Genomic DNA, 17,256 nt, shown 5'->3' on the forward strand with positions numbered 1-17,256 from the left:
ACATAGTAGTCCTGGAATGCACGTGAGTATTTTCAGTGTAAGTTTATAGTTTGAGGTCTTGTGATGAATGCTTGCTAGTCGATACGCCGAAACGGAATTCATATCACGTACTACGTGAAGAAACTTTGACTGCCAACATTTTAAGAATAAATTGTAGAAGTATTCGTAACAAAGTTCCTGAACTTACTACCCTCCAGGAAAGTTATCAATTATTCTCGGAACAGAGAGCTGCATGAGTCCTCACAGAGAAAACTCTGAAATATTTACTGAGGCATGGAACGTATAGCGAAAAAACAGATTAGGCGCCATAGGAGCGAGAAGTTGCACCCGCAGTCTCGTGGTAGCGTCTTTGATTGATAATAATAACGCCCTCGGGCCCGGGTTTGAGTTCCGCAACCTCTTAAATCCCAGCAACCGCTTAAATTTTGAATAAATACCATCAGCAACGGCGGCCGAAGATATCCGGCACAAGAAGTCACCCTCATTCAGCCAGCGGCCTTGTCAAAGGGGGCCGAGGAGTTGACAGAGTTTCAGGGTACTCTCAAGCTCCTGGGATGGGAAACACTCCCTAAAACGCGGCAGAATCAGAAATGATCAATGGCATGTTGATACAGTAAGTAAAGGAAACCACTGCATTAAGGACACGTAACCTATATCCACAGGAAAAACGGTTCAAATGGCTCTAAGCACTATGGGACTTAACATCTGAGGTCACAGCGGCCGGCTTCCACCCTGACATGTGGCTTGTAATTGAAAACGTGCTTTCTTGATAGGCGAATCCCTGGAGGGAGGACGTTCTTTTTGTGCCGCACTACTGAGGAAATTGAGAGAACTGGTATTTGAGGTCGACTGCAGATCGATTTTACTGCCATCAACCTACATTTCGCATAAGGACCTCGAAGATAGGATGAGAGAAATCAGGGCTAGTACGGAGTCTTATGGACAGTCGGTTTTCTTCAGCTCTTTTTGCGAGAGGAGCGGGAAAATGAAATGACTAATAGTGGTAGGTGTACTGTCCCCCATGCATCGTGCGTTGGCTTCTGGACCATATGTGACGATGTAGATGCAGATGTAGATGGAAGCCATAGTATACACAAGACAGGAAAAAGAACTCGAAGAGCTGTTAGATGACGATCAGTTTAGGTTTCGAGAAGGTTCCGACTTTACATTTGATGATGGAAGCAAGACGTAAGAAAATAAAGACCCATTCGACCTAGAAAACGGGTTCGACAGTGCAAAATTGTGTGGGGTATTAGAAGTTCAGAGAAAATATAGGGAGCGTGGGAACAAAGAGGGCATAATGATAATAGAAGAATAGGAACGAGGTGTTTGGATTGAAAGGGGTGCAAGAAAGGGTTTTTCACTTCTACTGTCAAGTCTGTTCATCACATAAGCAATGAGGGAAACAAAAAAAAAGGACTGAAGAATTGGGTTAAAATTCAACCCAGAGGGGTATCAATGATGAAGTTCGCACATTATTTTGCCATCCATACTGAAAGTGAAGATGATTTACAGAACTTACGGAATGGAGTAAATATTTTAATGAACAAAAAATACTGAATGACACTAAACTGAAGAAAGAAGAAAGTTACAAGAAGTACTCGAAATGAGATTAGCGATAAATTTAACATCAAAACTGGTGACCACAAAGTAGACGGTGTTATGGAATCGTGCTACCTTGGGAGCAAAGAATTACGTACAGACAAAGAGAGGAAGACATAGAAAGCAGACTAGCAGATGAAAATGCCATTTCTGATTAAAAGAAACCTACTGGTATAAAACACAGGCCTTAAACTGAGAAAGAGGATGTCCGTTTGGAGCACAACATTGTATGGCAGAGAACCATTGACTGAGGGAACATAAGAAGTAAAGAGAGCATAAGTGTTTGGGATGTAATGCTACAGAAATGTGAAAATTTGGTAGACTGGTAAGGAGTAAGGAAGTTTTCGGTGGAATCAAATAAGAAAGGAAGATGCAGAAAATATTGAAAACAAGAACGGATAGGATGATATGGCATGTGTTAAGACATGAAGCAAAAGTTTCCATGGCACTAGAGGGAGCTGTAGAGGGTAAAATCAGTAGAGGAAGATGAGATTTCTAAACATGTAAGAAATAAGCACGAGACTGGAACTCACGGCTGGTCTCCTAAGTCCAGTCAAAAAACTGATAATGAAGTGCCTGTAACGAAAATGGAATCGAGTTGGGCGGAAAATGTAGACAATGTCTTTGGATGATAGATAGAATGAGGAAGACCGGTACCATATTCCAAGGAGTAGGAGCGAGGCGACTATCTGATGGACAACGTCATGGCGGATACCACAATCCGGCTATTTCCATGCTGAGAGTGACCGCATTAGCTTTTGTTAATTATTTATTTACAATCATTCGCGATCAGGCGATCAACGTAAATCACGGATAGCGTTAAATCGGGTTAAAGGAAGGTTCCTTGACCTCGTGATTAGGTGCCAGTGACAATAATAATGTACTTGACGGCATGGAACCTTTCTTTAATCTGATGTAATGATATCCGTAACTTATGCTGGCAGCTTGACCGCGACTCGTTCTCTGTAAATAAATAAAATCACATTACAGCAGATTTTAATAGTTTTATGATGCCGTTCTTTAAATATTCAAGTATTTTTCCGAGATTGAATTATCGGTCGTGTGTGGATACAGCTGATAGAAGAGGGTCGTACGCAGCTGGACGACCGCCATGTTGTCCGCCTGGCCCTGGCCGACATAAAAACTTTGTCCACGGTGTTGTGACGACGTTCGATCACTGCCAACTGGTGCAGACGTCATTGCATCGACTGTTCTCTGCTGTCTCCCTAGGCTGCACTGGTGGCACACGTCCCATTGCGTTGCCTTCCATTAAACAGGCTTCAGACTGCAAGGGCACGTGAACAACGTCATCAGATTGCTGAATGGATAAACTTAGTGTTTTCAAGTGAGTCCCCGTTCAACTTGTTCTACAGTGATGGCGGTATGTTGGTTAGATGCTACTGTGGTGAGCGAAATCGGACAGATCGCACTGTTGCGCAAAGCAGACCCAAGCCAAGTTTTGGGCGCCAGTTGCTACAACATGCGGTCGTACCTCCCACATACTGAGGACAATCTGAGCAACAACTGTCACACCGGAGAGGTTTTAAAACCCGAACCACTGCCTCACACTGCAGACAACACATGCCATTTTTCAGCAGAGTAACACCAGGCCACATGTGGTGAGGAATGTGCAAGCCTTCTTTGAAGAACAGCTGGTACCACAGTTTCCCTGGCCTGTTTGTGCGCGTAAAATGTCGTCCATCGAACATATTTGGGTATCGTCTCTCGGCAACTTGTTCGTTCTGGCCCTGCTACTACTACCGTCAGTGCTTTGTGGACGCACATTGAAATCATGTGATAGTGTGTTCCGCAGCAGCATATCCAGCCCCCTCTGATTCCCTGCCATGAGGCCTAGAGGTTTTGATTGCAGCAGGTGGCGGCTTTACTTCCAAATGCAATCTTACAGTCAAAGCCCAAGTCACTGTCTGTAATGCTAACCATTTGCGTATTATCAAGTCCCTTATCTGGAGAATAAATTTTACGGAATCACTTGTCTCGTTCTTCATGCTGCAGTTTCACCAGTAGTAGAGTAAATGTTATTTCAGAGGACACATGCACTTCTAACATCAATATTATTCTAATTACACTAAAATAAATTTATTTCTACTGCCTGACAGGGTACCCACATAGCGTGGCATGTTTTTTCTACTCACCATCACTGACACTTTCCACACGCCTTATGGGTAGTGTACCTAATCTGCACAAATAATAAGCATTCTTGACAAATAGTATCTAAAAATTACTGTATCGAAATAAAAAGAATGTTCAAGCTGGTATATAACAACAGAGGGTAAAGTTTAATTGGACCCGTCTTTGAAAGACGGTACATGACATCATCATCTGCAAACAACCTAAGAGCGTTGCTCAGATTGACCCTTAAATTGCTTAACGGGAGTCGTACCGTCCAAAATGACAAAATTTTACATTTTTACTTTTATGTAAATTATGAAAATATGGATGTTCATGCTTAATTTAGTGTTGATTTCATTGAAATATTCGATTATTTACTAATTTAAATAAATATTTGGAAATAATCATGCAATGACATTTATCAGAATTTTGTTTTCTATCATTTCGCATATTGGCATTTTTCTCTGGAACTATATAGTCTAGAAGGATGTGGTTTCTTTTGTTTTGTAGAGAACTGTCAGTTTCATAAGTTGCTTACACTGGCGGTACTTTGCAGTAAACTCTTTGAACTGTAGATTTGTTTGTGTTTGACAACAACAGTTATCTACTAGCCACGTTTTAGTTTTTGTTTCCTGTGATAGTTTTCGTCATTACTAAACCGAAAGGAGTGTTTAAAAAATACGAAACAAAGGAAACAGATACTACAGAACTAATATTGCAGCAGTAAAAAGATTGGTTAGCGCCGAAGGGCGTGATAATTTGGTTGTAAATAGTGACAGTCCTTCTACTCCTCCGAGTGCTTCCAAGAAAAAACTGCTGGGTAATGATGTAAAACACAAAGCAGCTTCATACAGTGAAACAAACTTCAATATCATTATTAATCTCCATATAATTATTTCAGCTTTGTGTGAAACATTGTGTTGTCGTATATGTGGAGCGGAGACTGAAATTTCTGAAAAGCTATCTCAATGAAATGGTCTGGTGTGCACTTTACAAATAATGTGTTTGAACTGTGAAAGCGAAAAGACTTTCAAGACTTCAGAGGTAAGTGTAAAGAATGGACTTTTTGACTAAGATACTTCTATGGACTTAGATGCATAGGAAAAGACCATTACGCTGGTAAGGTTCTTTGTGGCTTGCTGAACCTCCCCTACAAAATCTATCAAATACAACTCCATAGTAAGAAGTAGTGGCAAGGCGTGTGCTATGGAGTCAATGACTACAGCAGCAGAGCAGGCTGTAGCAGAAGATGGTAGCTCTGACATAGCAATATCATTCGACGGATCCTGGCAAAAAAGAGGTAACCAGTCAAAGATTTCATGTGCATCTATTATCAGCATTGACAATGGGAAAGTGTTGGATATTGATGTATTGACCATGTACTGTCAGGGTTGTAGACAAGCAGGCAAGAGTACTGACAAGCAAACCAAGCATGAAGTCAATTGTCAGAGAAACTATGAAGGAACTAGTGGAGGGATGGAGGTTGCTTCTGCAGTGAAAATGTTCCAACGTTCCCAGCATGACCGTGCTGTTCGCTACATGAGTTTTCTTGGGGATGAAGACTCACGATCGTATAAGGCAGTGGTGGAGAGTAACCCCTATGGTGATTTGTCAATTACAATACTAGAGTGCATTAATCATGTGCAAAAGAGGATGTGTACGAGACTATGTAGACTCAAACAGCAGTTGGGAAGTACCTAGTTATCTTATGGTCTAAGTATAAGACGTCGACTGACTGATAAACAAATTGATCAGATTACACAATATTATGGCACAGCTGTTAGAAGTGTCAAAGATAATTTAGATGGTATGAAGACAGCTGTTTGGGCAATTTATTTTCACAAGCTGTCTACAGATGCTGAACCAATACACAACCTGTGTTCCACTGAATGGTGTAAATACTTGAAGGCAAAAGAGGAGGGTAAAGTAGACACTTTATCGCACAAAATTACTGTACCAAATGCTGTTATGCTTGCCATGAAACCTGTGTTTCCGGATCTTGTCCAACCATAGCTGTTGAAGAAATGTCTCAAGGGCAAAACACAAAATGCGAATGAATCATTTAACAATGTTGTATAGTCAAGGTTACCAAAAAAAAGTGTTTGTTGGAAGGTCAGTCTTTGAAATTGGTGTTTTGGATGCTGTTCTTACTTTTAATGATGGCTATTCTGGAAGACTATAGGTTTTGGAATATACTGGCATTCATAAAGGTTACAACACCACTAAAAGTGTGATGGACTTGGACCAACTGCGAATCATGAAGACCAGATTGCAACAAGCAAAATGTCAAAAGAAGCCAGATCCAAGAGAAGGAGGGCAGCACTGGGTGAGGAAGGAGGAGATGAGGAATACCATCCAGGATGATTGTAACATTTTTTTATGTATCGGTTGGTTGTATGTTGATATTTTTTCTTTAACACAACTTTCTCAACATGGCATTATTTAGTATAAAAGCCCCTTTTTCTGAGAAACTTCTGAATCTACATCAATGAATTATTTACCACATAACATAGATAGTACAATGATGTTGTAGCTCTACTTTAGTAGTATTTACTGTAATAGTTAAAATTCAAGAAATTAAAATTGTGAAAATGTACACCAAAAATTTATCTGTTTAGGGAAAAATCATAACTTTTTTCCAGTTGTTATTTTAAAGTGATTGTAGACCTATACAGTCACAAACACCACATTTATATACTCAACAGTTCCTGAGAAAACGGGACATTTATATAGCCAATTTAACATTTTAGAGACAGGGCGGTACGACTCCCCTTAAATTGTTTATGTAGATGAGGAATAGCAGAAGTTCTATAGTATTTCCTCTGGAGACCGTCAGGTATTGCTTCTGTTTTACTCGATGACTTTCGGTCATTTACTAGGAACTGTGATATTTCTGACAGGAAATCACGAATCCAGTGTCACAACTGAGACAATACTCTGTAGGCACGCAGTTTGATAGAAGGCACTTGTGAGCAAAGGTGTGAAAAGCTTTCAGGAAATCTAAAAGCATGGAATTTAAAGAAAACTTTAGTAATTTCATTTCAGATAGGTATCTCACTCATACAATTATAGCAATTATAGTTGGTCTGCTCAGCAACTATATTACATGCGTCGGGGTGGGGGAGGGGGACCATTTATTATTTTATTCCGGTTTCAGGTGTAAATTTTGCCAGTACTAACTCACAGAAACTATTTGCTTCACTTCCACTGAAACGTAAACTACTTCTGACAGTAATAAACACTCCACCACCAACGGTATTTAATCTATCCTTTCTAAACACAGTTAGGCCCTCTGTAAAAATTTCAGCCTGATGCAGTTTTCAGTACCTACAACGTTCGTGCGTATGGATATAACTTTTGTGTTCCTCAAAGTGCAAGGGAATGGACGGCAAGGTGGGCAGTACATGCTTCACAGTTCCGTACTAGTAGACTAAGAGTTATTATCACTTGTCATTTTCAACAGAACTTGTTACACTTGTTAACTAGTTTCGCTGTAAATATTTTGGTGTGACACGCTAAGTTATACATCTAGTGCCTCAGTATTATAAGTAGTTTTGTTTACATTCGGTACCAGTGAAGAAAGTTCTGTTTGTCCCTCTGGACTCGAAAACATTTTGCAATAGCGTACTACAAGGAAATGCAGTGCAAGGCAAACTGATAAACGACATTTAGTATTTGAAATAACAGTGTTGCTAAGTTTGGGTGCAGAGCAGTGGTGTGGTATTGGGCCCATCTTGCTATAGACGTACACTGACGAACCAAAAATTTATGATATCTGCCCGCCGCGAGGTATAATGCCACGTGGTGGCTTTGAGAGTAAGGAGGGAACATTTGCGGAGCGGGAATCATTCTGGCACCAACACGGACTGCAAAAGGGGAATTCCTTTGACATATGTCACTTCGACATTGGGTATTTGTTGTGGTGCAACGTTTGGGCTCCAGCACCTGGCAAACGGCGAACCGGATGTTATTGCCATGCGCACCTACGGAAATTTAATTCAACGACGGTGAAAGAACGAGTAGGCAGAAAGGTGTTTGACGTCCCCGCCTCATCACAGACAGTGCAGATTCGAGTCTTGTGTGCTCTGCAAAGCAGTCTGGGTGGTGACAGACCTGGTTAGATGAATCGAATTTCTTCTTACGCCATATCGATGGTTCCGTCCGGATACGCCGCCATCCACGCGAATGGATGCTCGATACATGCACAGCTGATGAATATGTGTGTGTTACTGAGAAGACCATCTGCATGTTTTCCTGTTTGTTGTCTTCCCCAACGGGGATGTCATCTTACAGAAAGCTAACCGTCCATGTCAAAAAAAAAAAAAAATGGCTCTATACACTATTGGACTTGAAACGTCCCCTTAGAACAATTTATACACGACTGTGCTTAAACTGACACACAATATTTTTAGCGCAACGCAATCTGACTTTCAAAATTCCTTACAAAAGAATGGCCCTGACTAACATTAAACTATACCTTTCACAAATCACTTATCTCACAAAAATCTTGGTTACTCGAACTACTGCAATACAGCGAGCGCCACTACTGGCAGCTAAATAAAAGATTCAAACTACTGAAGGCACTAACTACTGATAGGCATAGTTAGCAAATGAAAGATTTTAATAGAGAACAAACAATGTATTTACCTTAATAATGTTGAAAACTCATAATATACATAACAGATCATTGTATATCTTGCAAATTTCCAAACTCCGCCATCTCTCTCCCCACATCCACCACCGCTGGCGGCTCACCTCCAACTGCGCAACGCTACGCGCTGTTCACAGCCAGCTGCCTAACACTAGAATGGCGAGTATTACAACAAGGCAAAGCAGCCACACACTACACACAGCACAGCCAGTGATTTTCATACAGAGGTGGCGTTACCAATAAAAAAAACCTAAACAGCCTACTTACATAGCCCCCATGCTCCCCACAAGAAATTTTACAAATTGTTTTGGGCACTGGGCAATACATATTTGTTAAAATTTTTCATAATCGTAATTACAATAACAAAGAAATGAAATGCACACACTTGTTGATACAATGTTGGTCAAAAGCTAAAATTTTCTCACAGTCCATAAAGATAGTTCTGAACATTCATCATAATAGTAATAACATTCATCATAATAGTAATTACAGTTTTTTTCACAAAGTCTCATTAGTAAAAGAAATTGCACACAGAAGTAGTGGATTTCCATGCAGTCTTGAAGAAGTAGTGTTGTCCTTCCAAAGGAAAGACAGTGCTGACTCTTGACATGCTGACAGGTAATGCGCCACAACAGAGCAAACCCACAGCAGAGTCAGTCGAAGTTTTGAAGAGTATTGGTAGGTAGGTCATCACAGAGCAGACCCACTGTAGTCCTGGTAGAGATTACAGCATTGGTGGGCCACCAGAGGTGCAGACCCACTGTAGTCCTGGTGTAGAGATTGTGGTATTGGTGGGCCACCAGAGGTGCAGACCCACTGCAGTCCTTGTAGAAATTGTGGTACTGGTGAGTCAGCAAAGACGCAGACCCACTGTAGTCCTTGTAGAAATAATGGTATTGGTGAGTCAGCAAAGGTGTAGACCCACTGTAGTCCTTGTAGAAATGGCCAGCAGCCATCTGTTGCGACTGTGCAGGTGCACAATCACCATTGAAGAGTCTTGCGGACAATATAGCAAGTCCATAAACCACCACTTGTGCAATCACAAAGTTTTTGGAATTGTCCTTAGAACCAGGAATGCTGCTATCCAGTCCCTTGCTGAATTATCAACACACGTGCAAACACTAACAGTCCCAATTTCTCACATACTGTGCATATATTATTAGCAACAGAAACGTGTGCAGTGAAATGCAACTTACAAGTTACTTAGTTTGATGAACTGGTGTCAATTGCAATTTTATAACATATGAATACAATAACAAAGGTACAAAATACATCATTAAAGAACATAACAATACAGATAACATTTGTAGTAACAAACTCTACAAAAGAATCGAAATAACATATACATCAGTGTTACAGGAATTATGACATAAGTGAATATATAAAATAATGAGAATAGTTTTCGAAACATTAATTGCACACATGAGCATTAAAACAGAACAGAATAAACAATGTCTAAACATCTTTACAAAGAAAATAACATAGTATAATTTGAGGATAACAGTATTCCTCATCATAGTGAATGTAGCTTAGTATTAGAAGAAGAAAAAAATTCTATGAAACTACACAGAGACAGGAAGAAAACAAATACACAAGGGTACACAAACATATAGTGGGATAACACAAGGAAACGACAGGGTTTGTTGTACTGCAGTATTTTGCAAACAAAACTTTCTTTACTTCTCGGAGATCTCCCTTCGTTCTTCATTATTTACAAAAAGTCCTATCTATACCTGCTTTCTGTACTTTTCTCGTATAACCTCTCAGTGCATTTCTTCAAATTCATCGCAACTCATTCTCTTATAGGCTACCCCCTCTTAAGCTAACTTAAATCTACTGAGCTCAGATGCTAAACTAACGGACGAGGCAATGCAGCAGCACAAAACAATTAACACAAACAGCAATGACAAAAAAAAAATGGAAATTGGCGAAGCAATTGCAATATTACAACTAATATAAGGCACTATGCAGCAAACAAGAAAAATAAATCAGTAGTAAACTGGCTTAGCAGAGTAACACAAAGTCAAATTCAGTAACACTATGCCTGGCAAACAGCAGCTTATATCTAAACATGACAAAGCTCAAGCAGAAAAAAATATTACACTAAAGACAACAAGACAGATAAGGGAAATGTCTATTCACATCTTAATGTCTATGCAATGAAAGTGGTGCACCACAAGAAGTTATTCTACCAAAAAATTACCAAGTAGTTGAAAAGAAAATTATATTGCAGTTCCTGTGAAGGGAAATGTCTTTTTATGCTCCTTCGTTTTTTTTTGAATACATCATAAAATTATTTACTGGATCAGTAGGCATAAAATAACTATATTAGTACAATTATTAATTTTTATTTTAACCAATGCTGCAGTGCAGCTAGAAACTAGATATCAAATGAAATAAGCAACTATGTACAAAGCAAAGCATAAGAACATCGTTCAATAGCCATGTGGCATTTCATAAGTAGTAAAAAAATCTCTCATCTAGAAAGACAGTAGTCATAATCAGGTGTGTAGACAAACTATTTCTTGTCATTTCATTAGGCATTTCAGTAAATATCAGAAAGTACGATATGTTTCCAAGTAATTAGCGTGTCGTATTTGCGATGCTTTCTACAAAGGAATGTCAGAAGCGAGGTTAATGGCCTTTTTTTTCACCTAATGGCTTTTTCTGCAGGCGGCTGGCCCAGCTGGGTGCCACAACGCATTACGTCAAGGTCACTTACCTTTCTTACTGAAATATTTACGACAACAGTTTCCGCTACAGTGGCAGTCTCATATAAAAAATTTCACAGGTCAAGAATTTGCGTTACAAATCTGTAGAAACAAAATCCTGTAAATATAACAGTGTCCAAAAAATTTTCGCCGGCATTGTGATACATTCACGCATTTACTCACATTTCATAACTCTTTAAAGTACGATTCTTGGTTTGCAACATCCTTTTTCACAAGTCAGAGTCCCTAACCACTACTCATTATTCCTTACCTTATTATACATATACATATTCGTCGACACTTCTTCAGTATTTCATCATATGAAAAACGTAGCATAATCAAATTCCTCATATACGGTAGCATCATCTTATTGATCATAAACATACCTCAATAGCATAATACACATCATCGTCGTATAAATATCATAACACCTCAGTCAAATCTCAAAATCGTCGTAGCTTTCTGCAATAATTTCAAATCCTAAAAAAATATTCTCTGCTCATTTCAATAGTGTCATCTACCTCAAACGTACTTTAAAAATCATGATCCCATACCAAATACCTCATTCAAAGCTCTCATAGTATCACAATTGTTCCGAAAAAATATGAACAGTTCACAAAGTACAGACAAAATACAATTTCATAAGCGTGAAGTTATCCAACTGTGTAATTCAGTAGACATGTGTCACTGACGTAGTAAAAAGAATGTTTGTTTCTCTGTCAAATAATCAGATAGCTGTGTAATTCTGTGTTAGAGAAATATGGTACCGATGTGCAAAGTTGTATAAGCAAATACCATATTAGCTAGGGCTCCTTGTGCTTGCCAAACACATGGTAGACAAAGTAGGCGTGTACCCCCCTGAGGATTAATGTAATTATACCCTCAGGTGTTACAGATTACAGCAATGGAATGAAATATATCACGGAAAACCCTTGTATCATTGTACTTCAAATATCTTAAAAAAATAAATGTTTTAAGTGCGAAATTAATCACTCAAATACGTGTACTGTAGCGCTAAACTGTGCGTCATGTTGTAAGATAATCTCTGTGGAAGTCTCGTAGTTATCGTCCTCCGAAAGCTAAGTTCTGCAGAAGTCAATGTACTTACATCATGATAAACAGAAGTGAAATGCTTTGCATATAGATATCTTAGTTATTAAGCTTATTGCCGTGATGAAGAAAGTACTGTGCTGTGACGTATTGTTGTGCTACAGAAAAGGCAGTCTCATTGTAGCTATACCACAAAAGTTACTACTAAAACATGTTTTACTTTCCAGAATAATACAGAAAAACTGTGCAGATATAAAACAGATACACCGCTAAAGCAACATTGTAAACTGTCACTCATTAGTAGTGTTGTGATAAAATCGTGTAGCTGTCACATAAACTAACCTCTGTGTCATCTGGTATCTCACAGAAAGTACTTTAAATCCAGAATGTATTTTCAAGTAAACCAAAAATGTTGCATTAAAATCTCATTAGCAGTACTGGTAAATGTTCTAAGTATGTAAGCCTTATAGTCGTTACATAATCGTGCAACTAACAAGCAAGAATGTACAAATACAACACTGTGTAGTCGGTTCACTATAACAATGCATTCGTAACTACTGTCTAAATATGTATCCTAGGTTCTAGATTGGATAGTTAACTTCAAACACTGTTGCATGTTAACAGATTCTAAGTCTGAAAAAGCGTACTAGTAATGTAAAGTGAAAAATTTTATGGCAGAGACTAAGTTAAACAGCAGATTATCATTCAATAAACGGTTTTACATGTGAAATGTGGTGTAAACCTTTACTCTTCCTAGTACGCAGACTTTCAACTGAAAAGCAATTGTTATGTTTTACATGTCGGTAAGGAATGTTAAATCTTTTCTCAAGGTTAGCGTCTATGTTATTTTTCTCTGAGCCAGCCGGCGCAGGTGGCTGCCTGCGGTGCGAGTCATTATCTGTTCCTTTGTTGGCGCGCGTCGTTATTGGGATTAGGAGACCTAGCTTCTACAAATTCACGTTGTCGAAAGTGCCCTGCTCTGTTTGAATCCCGCCAGTTCTGATGCAATTCAGGTCTGTCGTTACGATCATATCGTCTGTCGTCATGTCGGTAGATACCATAGTTTCTTTCTTGTCGGTCACGTGGTGGAGAATTTCTCCCTGAATCGTAACTGCGCGCTGGACCATTGCGTCTAAAGTTATTCTGTCTCCATTGATAATAATTATTTTGGTTCCCAAATTGACTGTTTCTATGGTTATCTCTGTCATATTCATTACTACGGAAATGCGATCTTTCTCTGTAACTATTATTCTGCCAACGGTTGTCATAAGGGTGGTGTCTGTTTTGGTCACGATTTGTGTTGTGAGAGTAGCCTTGTCGTGTCCATTTATTATTTCTGTCGTCACGGAATTCTGACGGATGTGACCTGTAATTGTTGTGCTCCTGTTTCCGCGTTCCCCGATTGTCAGTGTCAATTTCCAGTTCTTGTAACAGTCCCTGAAATGCCTGAATGTCTTCTTTGCAACGTCCTGCTAAAATAATATGTCGTAAATGCTCAGGTAATTTGATTAAGCAAATGCGGATGAGTTCTGAGGGGCTGTATGGGTTTGACAGGTACTGATTCTTGTGCAACATGTCTTCAAAATATTTCACAAGACTGGAGAATTCAGATTGTTCGAAATGTTTCATCATTATGATGCCATGTTTTACTCGGTCTTGTGTGGCTTGAGACCAATATGCTGAGAGGAAGGCATGGTAAAATTCTCCTTCACTATGGCAATCGTGAATGACCGATCGCATTCTTACAGCTGGTTCATTCTCTAAGTAGCCACACATAAATTCTAATCTGTGTTCTAACGACCAGTTGGGAGGAAAACAATGAGAGAATTGATGGAGCCATGCTTGTGGATGAATGTCGTTGCCAGGATTCTTAAATGTTTTGAATTTACGTGTAGTAATGAACAGCTTATAGTCAAAATCATCATGTCGGCGAGTCGCATATCGGTCATTGTTAGGTCGTGTCGGCCGTTCCATCTCAAAATTCGGTGTACATTGCCAATTTCTTTCATAACTTCCGAAATGCCCTGTGTTATTATTTTGCGGCTTTTCCGTATTTCTAAGTCCCTCTTCCCGTGTTGGAGCGCGAGTGTCCTCTGAAAAACGTAATTCTTGTATTACCTGTGTCAGCTGATCTTGTACTTCCCGGATTTCTCTTTGGTGTTGCGTATTAATTTGATTCAGATTTTGTTTCAGTTTCCTAATTTGTTCGCTCTCTTCTGTGTCATTAAAGACTACCGGTTTTGTGTCATTCAGATTATCATCTACCTTCGTAGATAAATTATTTAGCTGATCCGAAAGTTCAACTACTTTCTCTGATAATGAACTAATTTCCTCCATGTGTCTTTCTGAACCAATTTTCAGAGTATCTACTGTGTCCTTTAAGTTTTCATGAGTTTTAGCAAGTTGCATAACCGAATCTGTGGATGCAACTGAGTCAATTTTAGCTTGCAGGGTCTCATGATTTTGATGAAGAATAGTTTGCAGTTCTTTTATGGCTGCTTCGTGATTCTGTAATCCATTTTCATGCCGCGAAAAAATAGGTTGGAAATGCTCACAAATTTGTGTTTTTTACGTCATTACAGACTTTTTGACATTTCGATTCAATGTTATGTAACTCAGTAGTTAAATCTTCACGTGTTTGTTCAAGTGTGGTGTCTAACTTTTGAAGATTTTGTTCCATTGTGTCTAACTTTTAAAGATTTTGTTCCACTGTGTCTAACTTTTTGAGATTTTGTTCCACTGTGTCTAACTGTTGCTGTGTTTGTCTCTGGTGTTGTTCCATTGTGTCTAACTTTTCAAGCTTTTGTTGTGTTTGTCTCTGATTTTGTTCCATTGTGTCTAATTTTTCAAGCTTTTGTCCCATTTCTTGCATTAATTGTAATAACAATGCACTGGTGTCTGAAACATGTTCCTCAGTGCTTTTCGGCAGTGAATTTGCACCGGCAACATTCACATTTTGACAAGTGGAAAATGTGTCTTCACTCATTTGAGAAAACGGTGAGAACCCAAAACCTGAGTCTACAATATTTGCAAAATTGTGTCCTGTCATTCCCGATTCCTGAGGCGAGCTGTTGCCGACCGATCGATCGATAATGCTTCCCTCTTTACTAATTGTTTCACTGTCCACGCCATTGTTTGCCACCCGCTCCATTTCCCTATTACTACTTTGAACATCAGTTAATTCATTACTCGGTGGCGCTAACACACTGCTTTCGTTTTCACTGTCATTTCTCAGTTTACTTTGGAGCCTAGTATTACGTTTTTCACACGCCATTATTGTCACAGTATTTCACACGACAACACAGAAAAACACAATTTGAAGAGCAAAAATAAGAGAACACATTAACATAACACTGAAAATAATATCTAGTTAATTGCAGCTGCGAAATACTTGGTGCAAATCTACATGCATGCCACAACTGTTTTACTGTACAACAATGAATGACTGCAACTACAAAGGAGATTTTCTCTACAATTACGCGCTAGCAATAAACAAAAGCTACACTAATTACACAAACTACAAGAAAAAAATCAGAAGATTCCAGTAAGGTATCCTCAGCTAAGGGTCGACATATGAAACGTCCCCTTAGAACAATTTATACACGACTGTGCTTAAACTGACACACAATATTTTTAGCGCAACGCAATCTGACTTTCAAAATTCCCTACAAAAGAATGGCCCTGTCTAACATTAAACTATACCTTTCACAAATCACTTATCTCAAAAAAATCTTGGTTACTCGAACTACTGCAATACAGCGAGCGCCACTACTGGAAGCTAAATAAAAGATTCAAACTACTGAAGGCACTAACTACTGATAGGCATAGTTAGCAAATGAACGATTTTAATAGAGAACAAACAATGTATTTACCTTAATAATGTTGAAAACTCATAATGTACATAACAGATCATTGTATCTCATTGTATCTCATTGTAACTCCGCCATCTCTCTCCCCACATCCACCACTGCTGGCGGCTCACCTCCAACTGCGCAACGCTACGCGCTGTTCACAGCCAGCTGCCTAACACTACAATGGCGAGTATTACAACAATGCAAAGCAGCCACAGACTACACACAGCACAGCCAGTGATTTTCATACAGAGGTGGCGTTACCAATAATAAAAACCTAAACAGCCTACTTACAGACTTAACATCTGAGGTCATCGGTCCGCTAGACTTAGAACTACTTAAACCTAACCTAAGAACATCACACACATCCATGCCCGAGGCAGGATTCGAACCTGCGACCGTGGCGTCCATGTCACATGGACAGAATCGTGCTACTGTTGTCTGAGAAGCATTATAAGGAATTCACACTGATACCTTCCCCATCAAAATCCGCATGATGTGAATCTGACGGAACACATCTACGACGTTATCTGGCGCCAGTTGCGAACCCACAAATCAACAGCCCGGAGTTTAAGAGAATTGCCCTATCTGTGCATAGACATCTGTTACCGCATACTTTCGGAAACCAACCGAGGACTTGTAGGCTGTGTGTAACAACAACCTCTGCTGAATTGTCCAAAGATGGACCATTACGTTGTTAAACAGTTGGTCATGTCTAGGCCCCTCCGTGTAGTTCCCCGTTACCATTCGGAATCTCTGATTTTGACAGTATTCCTCAACTGTTTTATGCCAATATCTATGTCATGGTCTCAACCATGGGTGGGAAAAACCGACTGGTTGAAACTGATAGCGGTACTTTAGTTTTGAATAATCGGTATTTTCATGTATTTCTTTGGTCTCTGTAATAACAGGTGATTTACTTACTTTTCACTACTAACTGGGCAGAAAAACCGGTTTATCAATTTACCATAGCAGCGATACTAAAATTATTTGTTTTCAAATATAGCTTCTTTAAAAATAATATATATTTTCCCAAAATTTTCTTTGGTCTGGAACGTTGGGTTATTATAGATAATGGGAAAGACAATCAAAGCCATTTTACAAGTACACCGACAGTTACATATAAGGAACAAACACATGGCATAAGAATTGGTACAACATCGCTGAGACAATAGTGTACCTATTGCCTTGTGGCGTGACCTATTATACTGTATACGTATACATGCAGTGCAGCGCAGATTTGCCACACCTGATCTATACG

Source organism: Schistocerca nitens, chromosome 2 (assembly GCF_023898315.1).
Source record: "Schistocerca nitens isolate TAMUIC-IGC-003100 chromosome 2, iqSchNite1.1, whole genome shotgun sequence".
Classification (NCBI taxonomy): domain Eukaryota; kingdom Metazoa; phylum Arthropoda; class Insecta; order Orthoptera; family Acrididae; genus Schistocerca; species Schistocerca nitens.